The sequence below is a fragment of the Lonchura striata genome, chromosome 1A (assembly GCF_050655825.1).
Source record: "Lonchura striata isolate lonStrDom1 chromosome 1A, ASM5065582v1, whole genome shotgun sequence".
In the NCBI taxonomy this organism is placed as follows: Eukaryota; Metazoa; Chordata; class Aves; order Passeriformes; family Estrildidae; genus Lonchura; species Lonchura striata.
In genome coordinates, this window is record NC_140741.1 from 10,156,758 (window position 1) to 10,174,610 (window position 17,853).

Genomic DNA, 17,853 nt, shown 5'->3' on the forward strand with positions numbered 1-17,853 from the left:
TCGCGCACACAACAGCGGAGCGGCAGCCGTACGCTCCGAAGCGCTGCTTCCGCCGAAAGACGCCGGCCACCGGCGCTTGGCTTCGGACAGCTCCGGAGAGCCGTAGTGTGCGTCTGCACTAGACTGCATCCTAGCGAAAAGCTTTGGCAGTGTGTCTCGCAGGGAGATAGCTTAGGAGCGCAGCGCACTTATGCCTCCCTTGTCCAGAAACACGATTTTACTGCACACTCCAAAACAGTGCTCTTTTTAGGGCAATATATAAGCTGCTTTCTGACAGCCGTGATCTTTCGATTACTCTTGCCCAGCTCGTTGTTTTAACGTGCACGTGCCGTCCTGGCATTGAGTGCACAGTGAAAGCAATCGCAAAAGTCCAGCAGCTGCTGACTCCCAAACACAAGGCGCTGGATATATGCTTGCTTCTCGACTACTCAACGCAGTCCTTCATTTCTGCAGTTGCCATCGAATTCTCTGCACTCGGTGCCTCAGCGGACGAGCACGAGTTTCCCAGGAAGGGCTGCATCAGGACTCATTCAAAACTCAGGAAAATTGTCCTGGAACACCTTCCATAAGGATGCTAGAATGGAATTGAAGAAGCAGGCGAGCGGCCACCACGGTCCACTAGCAGTCCTTAGGGTGCGCGCAGAAGCCCGGTGTTCTGCGGCTTCGTTCTTCGCCCTCGTACAAGCTACCGCTCTGTCCGGCTCCCGGAGCAGGAGAAGCGGCTGCTTCGCGCACACAACAGCGGAGCGGCAGCCGTACGCTCCGAAGCGCTGCTTCCGCCGAAAGATGCGGGCCACCGGCGCTTGGCTTCGGCAGCAGCCGAGAGCCGTAGTGTGCGTCTGCACTAAACTGCATCATAGCGAAAAGCTTTGGCAGTGTGTCTCGCAGGGAGATAGCTTAGGAGCGCAGCGCACTTATGCCTCCCTTGTCCAGAAACACGATTTTACTGCACACTCCAAAACAGTGCTCTGTTTAGGGCAATATATAAGCTGCTTTCTGACAGCCGTGATCTTTCGATTACTCTTGCCCAGCTCGTTGTTTTAACGTGCACATGCCGTCCTGGCATTCAGTGCACAGTGAAAGCAATCGCAAAAGTCCAGCAGCTGCTGACTCCCAGACACAAGGCGCTGGCTATGTTCTTGCTTCTTGACACCTCAACGCAGTCCTTCATTTCTGCAGTTGCCATCGAGTTCTCTGCATCTCGAGCCTTCGGGGACGAGCACGAAATTCCCAGGAGCGGCTGCATCAGAACGAAGTCAAAAACCAGGAAAGTTTCTCGGAACACTTTCAATAAAGCATGCCAGCCGTGCATTGAAAAGGCAGGGAGCTTTAGTCACCGTCCTCTAGCAGTCGCAAGGCTGTGCACACAAATTCGTCTCGCTGCGGCTTCGTTCTTCGCCCTCGTACAAGCTACCGCTCTGTCCGGCTCCCGGAGCAGGAGAAGCGGCTGCTTCGCGCACACAACAGCGGAGCGGCAGCCGTACGCTCCGAAGCGCTGCTTCAGCCGAAAGATGCCGGCCACCGGCGCTTGGCTTCGGCAGCAGCCGAGAGCCGTAGTGTGCGTCTGCACTAAACTGCATCATAGCGAAAAGCTTTGGCAGTGTGTCTCGCAGGGAGATAGCTTAGGAGCGCAGCGCACTTATGCCTCCCTTGTCCAGAAACACGATTTTACTGCACACTCCAAAACAGTGCTCTGTTTAGGGCAATATATAAGCTGCTTTCTGACAGCCGTGATCTTTCGATTACTCTTGCCCAGCTCGTTGTTTTAACGTGCACATGCCGTCCTGGCATTGAGTGCACAGGGAAAGCAATCGCAAAAGTCCAGCAGCTGCTGACTCCCAGACACAAGGCGCTGGCTATGTTCTTGCTTCTTGACACCTCAACGCAGTCCTTCATTTCTGCAGTTGCCATCGAGTTCTCTGCACTCGGTGCCTCAGAGGACGAGCACGAGTTTCCCAGGAAGGGCTGCATCAGGACGAATTCAAAACTCAGGAAAATTGTCCTGGAACACCTTCCATAAGGATGCTAGAAGGGAATTGAAGAGGAGGGCGAGCGGCCACCACGGTCCACTAGCAGTCCTTAGGGTGCGCGCAGAAGCCCGGTGCTCTGCGGCTTCGTTCTTCGCCCTCGTACAAGCTACCGCTCTGTCCGGCTCCCGGAGCAGGAGAAGCGGCTGCTTCGCGCACACAACAGCGGAGCGGCAGCCGTACGCTCCGAAGCGCCGCTTCCGCCGAAAGACGCCGGCCACCGGCGCTTGGCTTCGGACAGTAGCCGAGAGCCGTAGTGTGCGTCTGCACTAAACTGCATCATAGCGAAAAACTTTGGCAGTGTGTCTCGCAGGGAGATAGCTTAGGAGCGCAGCGCACTTATGCCTCCCTTGTCCAGAAACACGATTTTACTCTACACTCCAAAAACACTGCTCTTTCCAGGGCAAGATGCCAGATGCTCTTTGATGGCCGTGCTCCCTTCCTGCTCTTGCCCAGCTCGTTGTTTTAACGTGCACATGCCGTCCTGGCATTGAGTGCACAGTGAAAGCAATCGCAAAAGTCCAGCAGCTGCTGACTCCCAAACACAAAGGCTCTTGTCTACGTTCTTGCTTCTCGACACTTCAACGGAGTCCTTCATTTCTGCAGCTGCCATCGAGTTCTCTGCATCTCGAGCCTTCGGGGACGAGCACGAAATTCCCAGGAGCGGCTGCATCAGAACGAAGTCAAAAACCAGGAAAGTTTCTCGGAACACTTTCAATAAAGCATGCCAGCCGTGCATTGAAAAGGCAGGGAGCTTTAGTCACCGTCCTCTAGCAGTCGCAAGGCTGTGCACACAAATTCGTCTCGCTGCGGCTTCGTTCTTCGCCCTCGTACAAGCTACCGCTCTGTCCGGCTCCCGGAGCAGGAGAAGCGGCTGCTTCGCGCACACAACAGCGGAGCGGCAGCCGTACGCTACGAAGCGCTGCTTCAGCCGAAAGACGCCGGCCACCGGCGCTTGGCTTCGGACAGCTCCGGAGAGCCGTAGTGTGCGTCTGCACTAGACTGCATCCTAGCGAAAAGCTTTGGCAGTGTGTCTCGCAGGGAGATAGCTTAGGAGCGCAGCGCACTTATGCCTCCCTTGTCCAGAAACACGATTTTACTCTACACTCCAAAAACACTGCTCTTTTTAGGGCAATATATAAGCTGCTTTCTGACAGCCGTGATCTTTCGATTACTCTTGCCCAGCTCGTTGTTTTAACGTGCACATGCCGTCCTGGCATTGAGTGCACAGTGAAAGCAATCGCAAAAGTCCAGCAGCTGCTGACTCCCAAACACAAGGCGCTGGCTATGTTCTTCCTTCTTGACACCTCAACGCAGTCCTTCATTTCTGCAGTTGCCATCGAATTCTCTGCACTCGGTGCCTCAGAGGACGAGCACGAGTTTCCCAGGAAGGGCTGCATCAGGACGAATTCAAAACTCAGGAAAATTGTTCTGAAACACCTTCCATAAGGATGCTAGAATGGAATTGAAGAAGCAGGCGAGCGGCCACCACGGTCCACTAGCAGTCCTTAGGGTGCGCGCAGAAGCCGGGTGTTCTGCGGCTTCGTTCTTCGCCCTCGTACAAGCTACCGCTCTGTCCGGCTCCCGGAGCAGGAGAAGCGGCTGCTTCGCGCACACAACAGCGGAGCGGCAGCCGTACGCTCCGAAGCGCAGCTTCTGCCGAAAGTCGCCGGCCACCGGCGCTTGGCTTCGGACAGTAGCCGAGAGCCGTAGTGTGCGTCTGCACTAAACTGCATCATAGCGAAAAGCTTTAGCAGTGTGTCTCGCAGGGAGATAGCTTAGGAGCGCAGCGCACTTATGCCTCCCTTGTCCAGAAACACGATTTTACTGCACACTCCAAAAACACTGCTCTTTCCAGGGCAAGATGCCAGATGCTCTTTGATGGCCGTGCTCCCTTCCTGCTCTTGCCCAGCTCGTTGTTTTAACGTGCACATGCCGTCCTGGCATTGAGTGCACAGTGAAAGCAATCGCAAAAGTCCAGCAGCTGCTGACTCCCAAACACAAAGGCTCTTGTCTACGTTCTTGCTTCTCGACACTTCAACGGAGTCCTTCATTTCTGCAGCTGCCATCGAGTTCTCTGCATCTCGAGCCTTCGGGGACGAGCACGAAATTCCCAGGAGCGGCTGCATCAGAACGAAGTCAAAAACCAGGAAAGTTTCTCGGAACACTTTCAATAAAGCATGCCAGCCGTGCATTGAAAAGGCAGGGAGCTTTAGTCACCGTCCTCTAGCAGTCGCAAAGCTGTGCACACAAATTCGTCTCGCTGCGGCTTCGTTCTTCGCCCTCGTACAAGCTACCGCTCTGTCCGGCTCCCGGAGCAGAAGAAGCGGCTGTTTCGCGCACACAACAGCGGAGCTGCAGCCGTACGCTCCGAAGCGCTGCTTCAGCCGAAAGACGCCGGCCACCGGCGCTTGGCTTCGGACAGTAGCCGAGAGCCGTAGTGTGCGTCTGCACTAAACTGCATCATAGCGAAAAGCTTTGGCAGTGTGTCTCGCAGGGAGATAGCTTAGGAGCGCAGCGCACTTATGCCTCCCTTGTCCAGAAACACGATTTTACTGCACACTCCAAAACAGTGCTCTTTTTAGGGCAATATATAAGCTGCTTTCTGACAGCCGTGATCTTTCGATTACTCTTGCCCAGCTCGTTGTTTTAACGTGCACATGCCGTCCTGGCATTGAGTGCACAGTGAAAGCAATCGCAAAAGTCCAGCAGCTGCTGACTCCCAAACACAAGGCGCTGGCTATGTTCTTCCTTCTTGACACCTCAACGCAGTCCTTCATTTCTGCAGTTGCCATCGAATTCTCTGCACTCGGTGCCTCAGAGGACGAGCACGAGTTTCCCAGGAAGGGCTGCATCAGGACGAATTCAAAACTCAGGAAAATTGTTCTGAAACACCTTCCATAAGGATGCTAGAATGGAATTGAAGAAGCAGGCGAGCGGCCACCACGGTCCACTAGCAGTCCTTAGGGTGCGCGCAGAAGCCGGGTGTTCTGCGGCTTCGTTCTTCGCCCTCGTACAAGCTACCGCTCTCTCCGGCTCCCGGAGCAGGAGAAGCGGCTGCTTCGCGCACACAACAGCGGAGCGGCAGCCGTACGCTCCGAAGCGCTGCTTCTGCCGAAAGTCGCCGGCCACCGGCGCTTGGCTTCGGACAGTAGCCGAGAGCCGTAGTGTGCGTCTGCACTAAACTGCATCATAGCGAAAAGCTTTAGCAGTGTGTCTCGCAGGGAGATAGCTTAGGAGCGCAGCGCACTTATGCCTCCCTTGTCCAGAAACACGATTTTACTGCACACTCCAAAAACACTGCTCTTTCCAGGGCAAGATGCCAGATGCTCTTTGATGGCCGTGCTCCCTTCCTGCTCTTGCCCAGCTCGTTGTTTTAACGTGCACATGCCGTCCTGGCATTGAGTGCACAGTGAAAGCAATCGCAAAAGTCCAGCAGCTGCTGACTCCCAAACACAAAGGCTCTTGTCTACGTTCTTGCTTCTCGACACTTCAACGGAGTCCTTCATTTCTGCAGCTGCCATCGAGTTCTCTGCATCTCGAGCCTTCGGGGACGAGCACGAAATTCCCAGGAGCGGCTGCATCAGAACGAAGTCAAAAACCAGGAAAGTTTCTCGGAACACTTTCAATAAAGCATGCCAGCAGTGCATTGAAAAGGCAGGGAGCTTTAGTCACCGTCCTCTAGCATTGCCAAGGCTGTGCACACAATGTCGTCTCCCTGCGGCTTCGTTCTTCGCCCTCGTACAAGCTACCGCTCTGTCCGGCTCCCGGAGCAGGAGAAGCGGCTGCTTCGCGCACACAACAGCGGAGCGGCAGCCGTACGCTCCGAAGCGCTGCTTCCGCCGAAAGACGCCGGCCACCGGCGCTTGGCTTCGGACAGCTCCGGAGAGCCGTAGTGTGCGTCTGCACTAGACTGCATCCTAGCGAAAAGCTTTGGCAGTGTGTCTCGCAGGGAGATAGCTTAGGAGCGCAGCGCACTTATGCCTCCCTTGTCCAGAAACACGATTTTACTGCACACTCCAAAACAGTGCTCTTTTTAGGGCAATATATAAGCTGCTTTCTGACAGCCGTGATCTTTCGATTACTCTTGCCCAGCTCGTTGTTTTAACGTGCACGTGCCGTCCTGGCATTGAGTGCACAGTGAAAGCAATCGCAAAAGTCCAGCAGCTGCTGACTCCCAAACACAAGGCGCTGGATATATGCTTGCTTCTCGACTACTCAACGCAGTCCTTCATTTCTGCAGTTGCCATCGAATTCTCTGCACTCGGTGCCTCAGCGGACGAGCACGAGTTTCCCAGGAAGGGCTGCATCAGGACTCATTCAAAACTCAGGAAAATTGTCCTGGAACACCTTCCATAAGGATGCTAGAATGGAATTGAAGAAGCAGGCGAGCGGCCACCACGGTCCACTAGCAGTCCTTAGGGTGCGCGCAGAAGCCCGGTGTTCTGCGGCTTCGTTCTTCGCCCTCGTACAAGCTACCGCTCTGTCCGGCTCCCGGAGCAGGAGAAGCGGCTGCTTCGCGCACACAACAGCGGAGCGGCAGCCGTACGCTCCGAAGCGCTGCTTCCGCCGAAAGATGCGGGCCACCGGCGCTTGGCTTCGGCAGCAGCCGAGAGCCGTAGTGTGCGTCTGCACTAAACTGCATCATAGCGAAAAGCTTTGGCAGTGTGTCTCGCAGGGAGATAGCTTAGGAGCGCAGCGCACTTATGCCTCCCTTGTCCAGAAACACGATTTTACTGCACACTCCAAAACAGTGCTCTGTTTAGGGCAATATATAAGCTGCTTTCTGACAGCCGTGATCTTTCGATTACTCTTGCCCAGCTCGTTGTTTTAACGTGCACATGCCGTCCTGGCATTCAGTGCACAGTGAAAGCAATCGCAAAAGTCCAGCAGCTGCTGACTCCCAGACACAAGGCGCTGGCTCTGTTCTTGCTTCTTGACACCTCAACGCAGTCCTTCATTTCTGCAGTTGCCATCGAGTTCTCTGCATCTCGAGCCTTCGGGGACGAGCACGAAATTCCCAGGAGCGGCTGCATCAGAACGAAGTCAAAAACCAGGAAAGTTTCTCGGAACACTTTCAATAAAGCATGCCAGCCGTGCATTGAAAAGGCAGGGAGCTTTAGTCACCGTCCTCTAGCAGTCGCAAGGCTGTGCACACAAATTCGTCTCGCTGCGGCTTCGTTCTTCGCCCTCGTACAAGCTACCGCTCTGTCCGGCTCCCGGAGCAGGAGAAGCGGCTGCTTCGCGCACACAACAGCGGAGCGGCAGCCGTACGCTCCGAAGCGCTGCTTCAGCCGAAAGACGCCGGCCACCGGCGCTTGGCTTCGGACAGCTCCGGAGAGCCCTAGTGTGCGTCTGCACTAGACTGCATCATAGCGAAAAGCTTTGGCAGTGTGTCTCGCAGGGAGATAGCTTAGGAGCGCAGCGCACTTATGCCTCCCTTGTCCAGAAACACGATTTTACTGCACACTCCAAAACAGTGCTCTTTTTAGGGCAATATATAAGCTGCTTTCTGACAGCCGTGATCTTTCGATTACTCTTGCCCAGCTCGTTGTTTTAACGTGCACATGCCGTCCTGGCATTGAGTGCACAGTGAAAGCAATCGCAAAAGTCCAGCAGCTGCTGACTCCCAAACACAAGGCGCTGGCTATGTTCTTCCTTCTTGACACCTCAACGCAGTCCTTCATTTCTGCAGTTGCCATCGAATTCTCTGCACTCGGTGCCTCAGCGGACGAGCACGAGTTTCCCAGGAAGGGCTGCATCAGGACGAAGTCAAAACTCAGGAAAATTGTCCTGGAACACCTTCCATAAGGATGCTAGAATGGAATTGAAGAAGCAGGCGAGCGGCCACCACGGTCCACTAGCAGTCCTTAGGGTGCGCGCAGAAGCCCGGTGTTCTGCGGCTTCGTTCTTCGCCCTCGTACAAGCTACCGCTCTGTCCGGCTCCCGGAGCAGGAGAAGCGGCTGCTTCGCGCACACAACAGCGGAGCGGCAGCCGTACGCTACGAAGCGCTGCTTCAGCCGAAAGACGCCGGCCACCGGCGCTTCGCTTCGGACAGCTCCGGAGAGCCGTAGTGTGCGTCTGCACTAGACTGCATCCTAGCGAAAAGCTTTGGCAGTGTGTCTCGCAGGGAGATAGCTTAGGAGCGCAGCGCACTTATGCCTCCGTTGTCCAGAAACACGATTTTACTGCACACTCCAAAACAGTGCTCTTTTTAGGGCAATATATAAGCTGCTTTCTGACAGCCGTGATCTTTCGATTACTCTTGCCCAGCTCGTTGTTTTAACGTGCACATGCCGTCCTGGCATTGAGTGCACAGTGAAAGCAATCGCAAAAGTCCAGCAGCTGCTGACTCCCAAACACAAGGCGCTGGCTATGTTCTTCCTTCTTGACACCTCAACGCAGTCCTTCATTTCTGCAGTTGCCATCGAATTCTCTGCACTCGGTGCCTCAGAGGACGAGCACGAGTTTCCCAGGAAGGGCTGCATCAGGACGAATTCAAAACTCAGGAAAATTGTCCTGGAACACCTTCCATAAGGATGCTAGAATGGAATTGAAGAAGCAGGCGAGCGGCCACCACGGTCCACTAGCAGTCCTTAGGGTGCGCGCAGAAGCCCGGTGTTCTGCGGCTTCGTTCTTCGCCCTCGTACAAGCTACCGCTCTGTCCGGCTCCCGGAGCAGGAGAAGCGGCTGCTTCGCGCACACAACAGCGGAGCGGCAGCCGTACGCTCCGAAGCGCTGCTTCAGCCGAAAGATGCCGGCCACCGGCGCTTGGCTTCGGCAGCAGCCGAGAGCCGTAGTGTGCGTCTGCACTAAACTGCATCATAGCGAAAAGCTTTGGCAGTGTGTCTCGCAGGGAGATAGCTTAGGAGCGCAGCGCACTTATGCCTCCCTTGTCCAGAAACACGATTTTACTGCACACTCCAAAACAGTGCTCTGTTTAGGGCAATATATAAGCTGCTTTCTGACAGCCGTGATCTTTCGATTACTCTTGCCCAGCTCGTTGTTTTAACGTGCACATGCCGTCCTGGCATTGAGTGCACAGGGAAAGCAATCGCAAAAGTCCAGCAGCTGCTGACTCCCAGACACAAGGCGCTGGCTATGTTCTTGCTTCTTGACACCTCAACGCAGTCCTTCATTTCTGCAGTTGCCATCGAGTTCTCTGCACTCGGTGCCTCAGAGGACGAGCACGAGTTTCCCAGGAAGGGCTGCATCAGGACGAATTCAAAACTCAGGAAAATTGTCCTGGAACACCTTCCATAAGGATGCTAGAAGGGAATTGAAGAGGAGGGCGAGCGGCCACCACGGTCCACTAGCAGTCCTTAGGGTGCGCGCAGAAGCCCGGTGCTCTGCGGCTTCGTTCTTCGCCCTCGTACAAGCTACCGCTCTGTCCGGCTCCCGGAGCAGGAGAAGCGGCTGCTTCGCGCACACAACAGCGGAGCGGCAGCCGTACGCTCCGAAGCGCCGCTTCCGCCGAAAGACGCCGGCCACCGGCGCTTGGCTTCGGACAGTAGCCGAGAGCCGTAGTGTGCGTCTGCACTAAACTGCATCATAGCGAAAAACTTTGGCAGTGTGTCTCGCAGGGAGATAGCTTAGGAGCGCAGCGCACTTATGCCTCCCTTGTCCAGAAACACGATTTTACTCTACACTCCAAAAACACTGCTCTTTCCAGGGCAAGATGCCAGATGCTCTTTGATGGCCGTGCTCCCTTCCTGCTCTTGCCCAGCTCGTTGTTTTAACGTGCACATGCCGTCCTGGCATTGAGTGCACAGTGAAAGCAATCGCAAAAGTCCAGCAGCTGCTGACTCCCAAACACAAAGGCTCTTGTCTACGTTCTTGCTTCTCGACACTTCAACGGAGTCCTTCATTTCTGCAGCTGCCATCGAGTTCTCTGCATCTCGAGCCTTCGGGGACGAGCACGAAATTCCCAGGAGCGGCTGCATCAGAACGAAGTCAAAAACCAGGAAAGTTTCTCGGAACACTTTCAATAAAGCATGCCAGCCGTGCATTGAAAAGGCAGGGAGCTTTAGTCACCGTCCTCTAGCAGTCGCAAGGCTGTGCACACAAATTCGTCTCGCTGCGGCTTCGTTCTTCGCCCTCGTACAAGCTACCGCTCTGTCCGGCTCCCGGAGCAGGAGAAGCGGCTGCTTCGCGCACACAACAGCGGAGCGGCAGCCGTACGCTCCGAAGCGCTGCTTCAGCCGAAAGACGCCGGCCACCGGCGCTTGGCTTCGGACAGCTCCGGAGAGCCGTAGTGTGCGTCTGCACTAGACTGCATCCTAGCGAAAAGCTTTGGCAGTGTGTCTCGCAGGGAGATAGCTTAGGAGCGCAGCGCACTTATGCCTCCCTTGTCCAGAAACACGATTTTACTCTACACTCCAAAAACACTGCTCTTTTTAGGGCAATATATAAGCTGCTTTCTGACAGCCGTGATCTTTCGATTACTCTTGCCCAGCTCGTTGTTTTAACGTGCACATGCCGTCCTGGCATTGAGTGCACAGTGAAAGCAATCGCAAAAGTCCAGCAGCTGCTGACTCCCAAACACAAGGCGCTGGCTATGTTCTTCCTTCTTGACACCTCAACGCAGTCCTTCATTTCTGCAGTTGCCATCGAATTCTCTGCACTCGGTGCCTCAGAGGACGAGCACGAGTTTCCCAGGAAGGGCTGCATCAGGACGAATTCAAAACTCAGGAAAATTGTTCTGAAACACCTTCCATAAGGATGCTAGAATGGAATTGAAGAAGCAGGCGAGCGGCCACCACGGTCCACTAGCAGTCCTTAGGGTGCGCGCAGAAGCCGGGTGTTCTGCGGCTTCGTTCTTCGCCCTCGTACAAGCTACCGCTCTGTCCGGCTCCCGGAGCAGGAGAAGCGGCTGCTTCGCGCACACAACAGCGGAGCGGCAGCCGTACGCTCCGAAGCGCAGCTTCTGCCGAAAGTCGCCGGCCACCGGCGCTTGGCTTCGGACAGTAGCCGAGAGCCGTAGTGTGCGTCTGCACTAAACTGCATCATAGCGAAAAGCTTTAGCAGTGTGTCTCGCAGGGAGATAGCTTAGGAGCGCAGCGCACTTATGCCTCCCTTGTCCAGAAACACGATTTTACTGCACACTCCAAAAACACTGCTCTTTCCAGGGCAAGATGCCAGATGCTCTTTGATGGCCGTGCTCCCTTCCTGCTCTTGCCCAGCTCGTTGTTTTAACGTGCACATGCCGTCCTGGCATTGAGTGCACAGTGAAAGCAATCGCAAAAGTCCAGCAGCTGCTGACTCCCAAACACAAAGGCTCTTGTCTACGTTCTTGCTTCTCGACACTTCAACGGAGTCCTTCATTTCTGCAGCTGCCATCGAGTTCTCTGCATCTCGAGCCTTCGGGGACGAGCACGAAATTCCCAGGAGCGGCTGCATCAGAACGAAGTCAAAAACCAGGAAAGTTTCTCGGAACACTTTCAATAAAGCATGCCAGCCGTGCATTGAAAAGGCAGGGAGCTTTAGTCACCGTCCTCTAGCAGTCGCAAAGCTGTGCACACAAATTCGTCTCGCTGCGGCTTCGTTCTTCGCCCTCGTACAAGCTACCGCTCTGTCCGGCTCCCGGAGCAGAAGAAGCGGCTGTTTCGCGCACACAACAGCGGAGCTGCAGCCGTACGCTCCGAAGCGCTGCTTCAGCCGAAAGACGCCGGCCACCGGCGCTTGGCTTCGGACAGTAGCCGAGAGCCGTAGTGTGCGTCTGCACTAAACTGCATCATAGCGAAAAGCTTTGGCAGTGTGTCTCGCAGGGAGATAGCTTAGGAGCGCAGCGCACTTATGCCTCCCTTGTCCAGAAACACGATTTTACTGCACACTCCAAAACAGTGCTCTTTTTAGGGCAATATATAAGCTGCTTTCTGACAGCCGTGATCTTTCGATTACTCTTGCCCAGCTCGTTGTTTTAACGTGCACATGCCGTCCTGGCATTGAGTGCACAGTGAAAGCAATCGCAAAAGTCCAGCAGCTGCTGACTCCCAAACACAAGGCGCTGGCTATGTTCTTCCTTCTTGACACCTCAACGCAGTCCTTCATTTCTGCAGTTGCCATCGAATTCTCTGCACTCGGTGCCTCAGAGGACGAGCACGAGTTTCCCAGGAAGGGCTGCATCAGGACGAATTCAAAACTCAGGAAAATTGTTCTGAAACACCTTCCATAAGGATGCTAGAATGGAATTGAAGAAGCAGGCGAGCGGCCACCACGGTCCACTAGCAGTCCTTAGGGTGTGCGCAGAAGCCGGGTGTTCTGCGGCTTCGTTCTTCGCCCTCGTACAAGCTACCGCTCTCTCCGGCTCCCGGAGCAGGAGAAGCGGCTGCTTCGCGCACACAACAGCGGAGCGGCAGCCGTACGCTCCGAAGCGCTGCTTCTGCCGAAAGTCGCCGGCCACCGGCGCTTGGCTTCGGACAGTAGCCGAGAGCCGTAGTGTGCGTCTGCACTAAACTGCATCATAGCGAAAAGCTTTAGCAGTGTGTCTCGCAGGGAGATAGCTTAGGAGCGCAGCGCACTTATGCCTCCCTTGTCCAGAAACACGATTTTACTGCACACTCCAAAAACACTGCTCTTTCCAGGGCAAGATGCCAGATGCTCTTTGATGGCCGTGCTCCCTTCCTGCTCTTGCCCAGCTCGTTGTTTTAACGTGCACATGCCGTCCTGGCATTGAGTGCACAGTGAAAGCAATCGCAAAAGTCCAGCAGCTGCTGACTCCCAAACACAAAGGCTCTTGTCTACGTTCTTGCTTCTCGACACTTCAACGGAGTCCTTCATTTCTGCAGCTGCCATCGAGTTCTCTGCATCTCGAGCCTTCGGGGACGAGCACGAAATTCCCAGGAGCGGCTGCATCAGAACGAAGTCAAAAACCAGGAAAGTTTCTCGGAACACTTTCAATAAAGCATGCCAGCAGTGCATTGAAAAGGCAGGGAGCTTTAGTCACCGTCCTCTAGCATTGCCAAGGCTGTGCACACAATGTCGTCTCCCTGCGGCTTCGTTCTTCGCCCTCGTACAAGCTACCGCTCTGTCCGGCTCCCGGAGCAGGAGAAGCGGCTGCTTCGCGCACACAACAGCGGAGCGGCAGCCGTACGCTCCGAAGCGCTGCTTCCGCCGAAAGACGCCGGCCACCGGCGCTTGGCTTCGGACAGCTCCGGAGAGCCGTAGTGTGCGTCTGCACTAGACTGCATCCTAGCGAAAAGCTTTGGCAGTGTGTCTCGCAGGGAGATAGCTTAGGAGCGCAGCGCACTTATGCCTCCCTTGTCCAGAAACACGATTTTACTGCACACTCCAAAACAGTGCTCTTTTTAGGGCAATATATAAGCTGCTTTCTGACAGCCGTGATCTTTCGATTACTCTTGCCCAGCTCGTTGTTTTAACGTGCACGTGCCGTCCTGGCATTGAGTGCACAGTGAAAGCAATCGCAAAAGTCCAGCAGCTGCTGACTCCCAAACACAAGGCGCTGGATATATGCTTGCTTCTCGACTACTCAACGCAGTCCTTCATTTCTGCAGTTGCCATCGAATTCTCTGCACTCGGTGCCTCAGCGGACGAGCACGAGTTTCCCAGGAAGGGCTGCATCAGGACGAAGTCAAAACTCAGGAAAATTGTCCTGGAACACCTTCCATAAGGATGCTAGAATGGAATTGAAGAAGCAGGCGAGCGGCCACCACGGTCCACTAGCAGTCCTTAGGGTGCGCGCAGAAGCCCGGTGTTCTGCGGCTTCGTTCTTCGCCCTCGTACAAGCTACCGCTCTGTCCGGCTCCCGGAGCAGGAGAAGCGGCTGCTTCGCGCACACAACAGCGGAGCGGCAGCCGTACGCTACGAAGCGCTGCTTCAGCCGAAAGACGCCGGCCACCGGCGCTTGGCTTCGGACAGCTCCGGAGAGCCGTAGTGTGCGTCTGCACTAAACTGCATCATAGCGAAAAGCTTTGGCAGTGTGTCTCGCAGGGAGATAGCTTAGGAGCGCAGCGCACTTATGCCTCCCTTGTCCAGAAACACGATTTTACTGCACACTCCAAAAACAGTGCTCTTTTTTCGGGCAATATATAAGCTGCTTTCTGACAGCCGTGATCTTTCGATTACTCTTGCCCAGCTCGTTGTTTTAACGTGCACGTGCCGTCCTGGCATTGAGTGCACAGTGAAAGCAATCGCAAAAGTCCAGCAGCTGCTGACTCCCAAACACAAGGCGCTGGATATATGCTTGCTTCTCGACTACTCAACGCAGTCCTTCATTTCTGCAGTTGCCATCGAATTCTCTGCACTCGGTGCCTCAGAGGACGAGCACGAGTTTCCCAGGAAGGGCTGCATCAGGACTCATTCAAAACTCAGGAAAATTGTCCTGGAACACCTTCCATAAGGATGCTAGAATGGAATTGAAGAAGCAGGCGAGCGGCCACCACGGTCCACTAGCAGTCCTTAGGGTGCGCGCAGAAGCCGGGTGTTCTGCGGCTTCGTTCTTCGCCCTCGTACAAGCTACCGCTCTGTCCGGCTCCCGGAGCAGAAGAAGCGGCTGTTTCGCGCACACAACAGCGGAGCTGCAGCCGTACGCTCCGAAGCGCTGCTTCCGCCGAAAGACGCCGGCCACCGGCGCTTGGCTTCGGACAGTAGCCGAGAGCCGTAGTGTGCGTCTGCACTAAACTGCATCATAGCGAAAAGCTTTGGCAGTGTGTCTCGCAGGGAGATAGCTTAGGAGCGCAGCGCACTTATGCCTCCCTTGTCCAGAAACACGATTTTACTCTACACTCCAAAAACACTGCTCTTTTTAGGGCAATATATAAGCTGCTTTCTGACAGCCGTGATCTTTCGATTACTCTTGCCCAGCTCGTTGTTTTAACGTGCACATGCCGTCCTGGCATTGAGTGCACAGTGAAAGCAATCGCAAAAGTCCAGCAGCTGCTGACTCCCAAACACAAGGCGCTGGCTATGTTCTTCCTTCTTGACACCTCAACGCAGTCCTTCATTTCTGCAGTTGCCATCGAATTCTCTGCACTCGGTGCCTCAGAGGACGAGCACGAGTTTCCCAGGAAGGGCTGCATCAGGACGAATTCAAAACTCAGGAAAATTGTTCTGAAACACCTTCCATAAGGATGCTAGAATGGAATTGAAGAAGCAGGCGAGCGGCCACCACGGTCCACTAGCAGTCCTTAGGGTGCGCGCAGAAGCCGGGTGTTCTGCGGCTTCGTTCTTCGCCCTCGTACAAGCTACCGCTCTCTCCGGCTCCCGGAGCAGGAGAAGCGGCTGCTTCGCGCACACAACAGCGGAGCGGCAGCCGTACGCTCCGAAGCGCTGCTTCTGCCGAAAGTCGCCGGCCACCGGCGCTTGGCTTCGGACAGTAGCCGAGAGCCGTAGTGTGCGTCTGCACTAAACTGCATCATAGCGAAAAGCTTTAGCAGTGTGTCTCGCAGGGAGATAGCTTAGGAGCGCAGCGCACTTATGCCTCCCTTGTCCAGAAACACGATTTTACTGCACACTCCAAAAACACTGCTCTTTCCAGGGCAAGATGCCAGATGCTCTTTGATGGCCGTGCTCCCTTCCTGCTCTTGCCCAGCTCGTTGTTTTAACGTGCACATGCCGTCCTGGCATTGAGTGCACAGTGAAAGCAATCGCAAAAGTCCAGCAGCTGCTGACTCCCAAACACAAAGGCTCTTGTCTACGTTCTTGCTTCTCGACACTTCAACGGAGTCCTTCATTTCTGCAGCTGCCATCGAGTTCTCTGCATCTCGAGCCTTCGGGGACGAGCACGAAATTCCCAGGAGCGGCTGCATCAGAACGAAGTCAAAAACCAGGAAAGTTTCTCGGAACACTTTCAATAAAGCATGCCAGCCGTGCATTGAAAAGGCAGGGAGCTTTAGTCACCGTCCTCTAGCAGTCGCAAGGCTGTGCACACAAATTCGTCTCGCTGCGGCTTCGTTCTTCGCCCTCGTACAAGCTACCGCTCTGTCCGGCTCCCGGAGCAGGAGAAGCGGCTGCTTCGCGCACACAACAGCGGAGCGGCAGCCGTACTCTACGAAGCGCTGCTTCAGCCGAAAGACGCCGGCCACCGGCGCTTGGCTTCGGACAGCTCCGGAGAGCCGTAGTGTGCGTCTGCACTAGACTGCATCATAGCGAAAAGCTTTGGCAGTGTGTCTCGCAGGGAGATAGCTTAGGAGCGCAGCGCACTTATGCCTCCCTTGTCCAGAAACACGATTTTACTGCACACTCCAAAACAGTGCTCTTTTTAGGGCAATATATAAGCTGCTTTCTGACAGCCGTGATCTTTCGATTACTCTTGCCCAGCTCGTTGTTTTAACGTGCACGTGCCGTCCTGGCATTGAGTGCACAGTGAAAGCAATCGCAAAAGTCCAGCAGCTGCTGACTCCCAAACACAAGGCGCTGGCTATGTTCTTCCTTCTTGACACCTCAACGCAGTCCTTCATTTCTGCAGTTGCCATCGAATTCTCTGCACTCGGTGCCTCAGAGGACGAGCACGAGTTTCCCAGGAAGGGCTGCATCAGGACGAATTCAAAACTCAGGAAAATTGTTCTGAAACACCTTCCATAAGGATGCTAGAATGGAATTGAAGAAGCAGGCGAGCGGCCACCACGGTCCACTAGCAGTCCTTAGGGTGCGCGCAGAAGCCGGGTGTTCTGCGGCTTCGTTCTTCGCCCTCGTACAAGCTACCGCTCTGACCGGCTCCCGGAGCAGGAGAAGCGGCTGCTTCGCGCACACAACAGCGGAGCGGCAGCCGTACGCTCCGAAGCGCAGCTTCTGCCGAAAGTCGCCGGCCACCGGCGCTTGGCTTCGGACAGTAGCCGAGAGCCGTAGTGTGCGTCTGCACTAAACTGCATCATAGCGAAAAGCTTTAGCAGTGTGTCTCGCAGGGAGATAGCTTAGGAGCGCAGCGCACTTATGCCTCCCTTGTCCAGAAACACGATTTTACTGCACACTCCAAAAACACTGCTCTTTCCAGGGCAAGATGCCAGATGCTCTTTGATGGCCGTGCTCCCTTCCTGCTCTTGCCCAGCTCGTTGTTTTAACGTGCACATGCCGTCCTGGCATTGAGTGCACAGTGAAAGCAATCGCAAAAGTCCAGCAGCTGCTGACTCCCAAACACAAAGGCTCTTGTCTACGTTCTTGCTTCTCGACACTTCAACGGAGTCCTTCATTTCTGCAGCTGCCATCGAGTTCTCTGCATCTCGAGCCTTCGGGGACGAGCACGAAATTCCCAGGAGCGGCTGCATCAGAACGAAGTCAAAAACCAGGAAAGTTTCTCGGAACACTTTCAATAAAGCATGCCAGCAGTGCATTGAAAAGGCAGGGAGCTTTAGTCACCGTCCTCTAGCATTGCCAAGGCTGTGCACACAATGTCGTCTCCCTGCGGCTTCGTTCTTCGCCCTCGTACAAGCTACCGCTCTGTCCGGCTCCCGGAGCAGGAGAAGCGGCTGCTTCGCGCACACAACAGCGGAGCGGCAGCCGTACGCTCCGAAGCGCTGCTTCCGCCGAAAGACGCCGGCCACCGGCGCTTGGCTTCGGACAGCTCCGGAGAGCCGTAGTGTGCGTCTGCACTAGACTGCATCCTAGCGAAAAGCTTTGGCAGTGTGTCTCGCAGGGAGATAGCTTAGGAGCGCAGCGCACTTATGCCTCCCTTGTCCAGAAACACGATTTTACTGCACACTCCAAAACAGTGCTCTTTTTTCGGGCAATATATAAGCTGCTTTCTGACAGCCGTGATCTTTCGATTACTCTTGCCCAGCTCGTTGTTTTAACGTGCACGTGCCGTCCTGGCATTCAGTGCACAGTGAAAGCAATCGCAAAAGTCCAGCAGCTGCTGACTCCCAAACACAA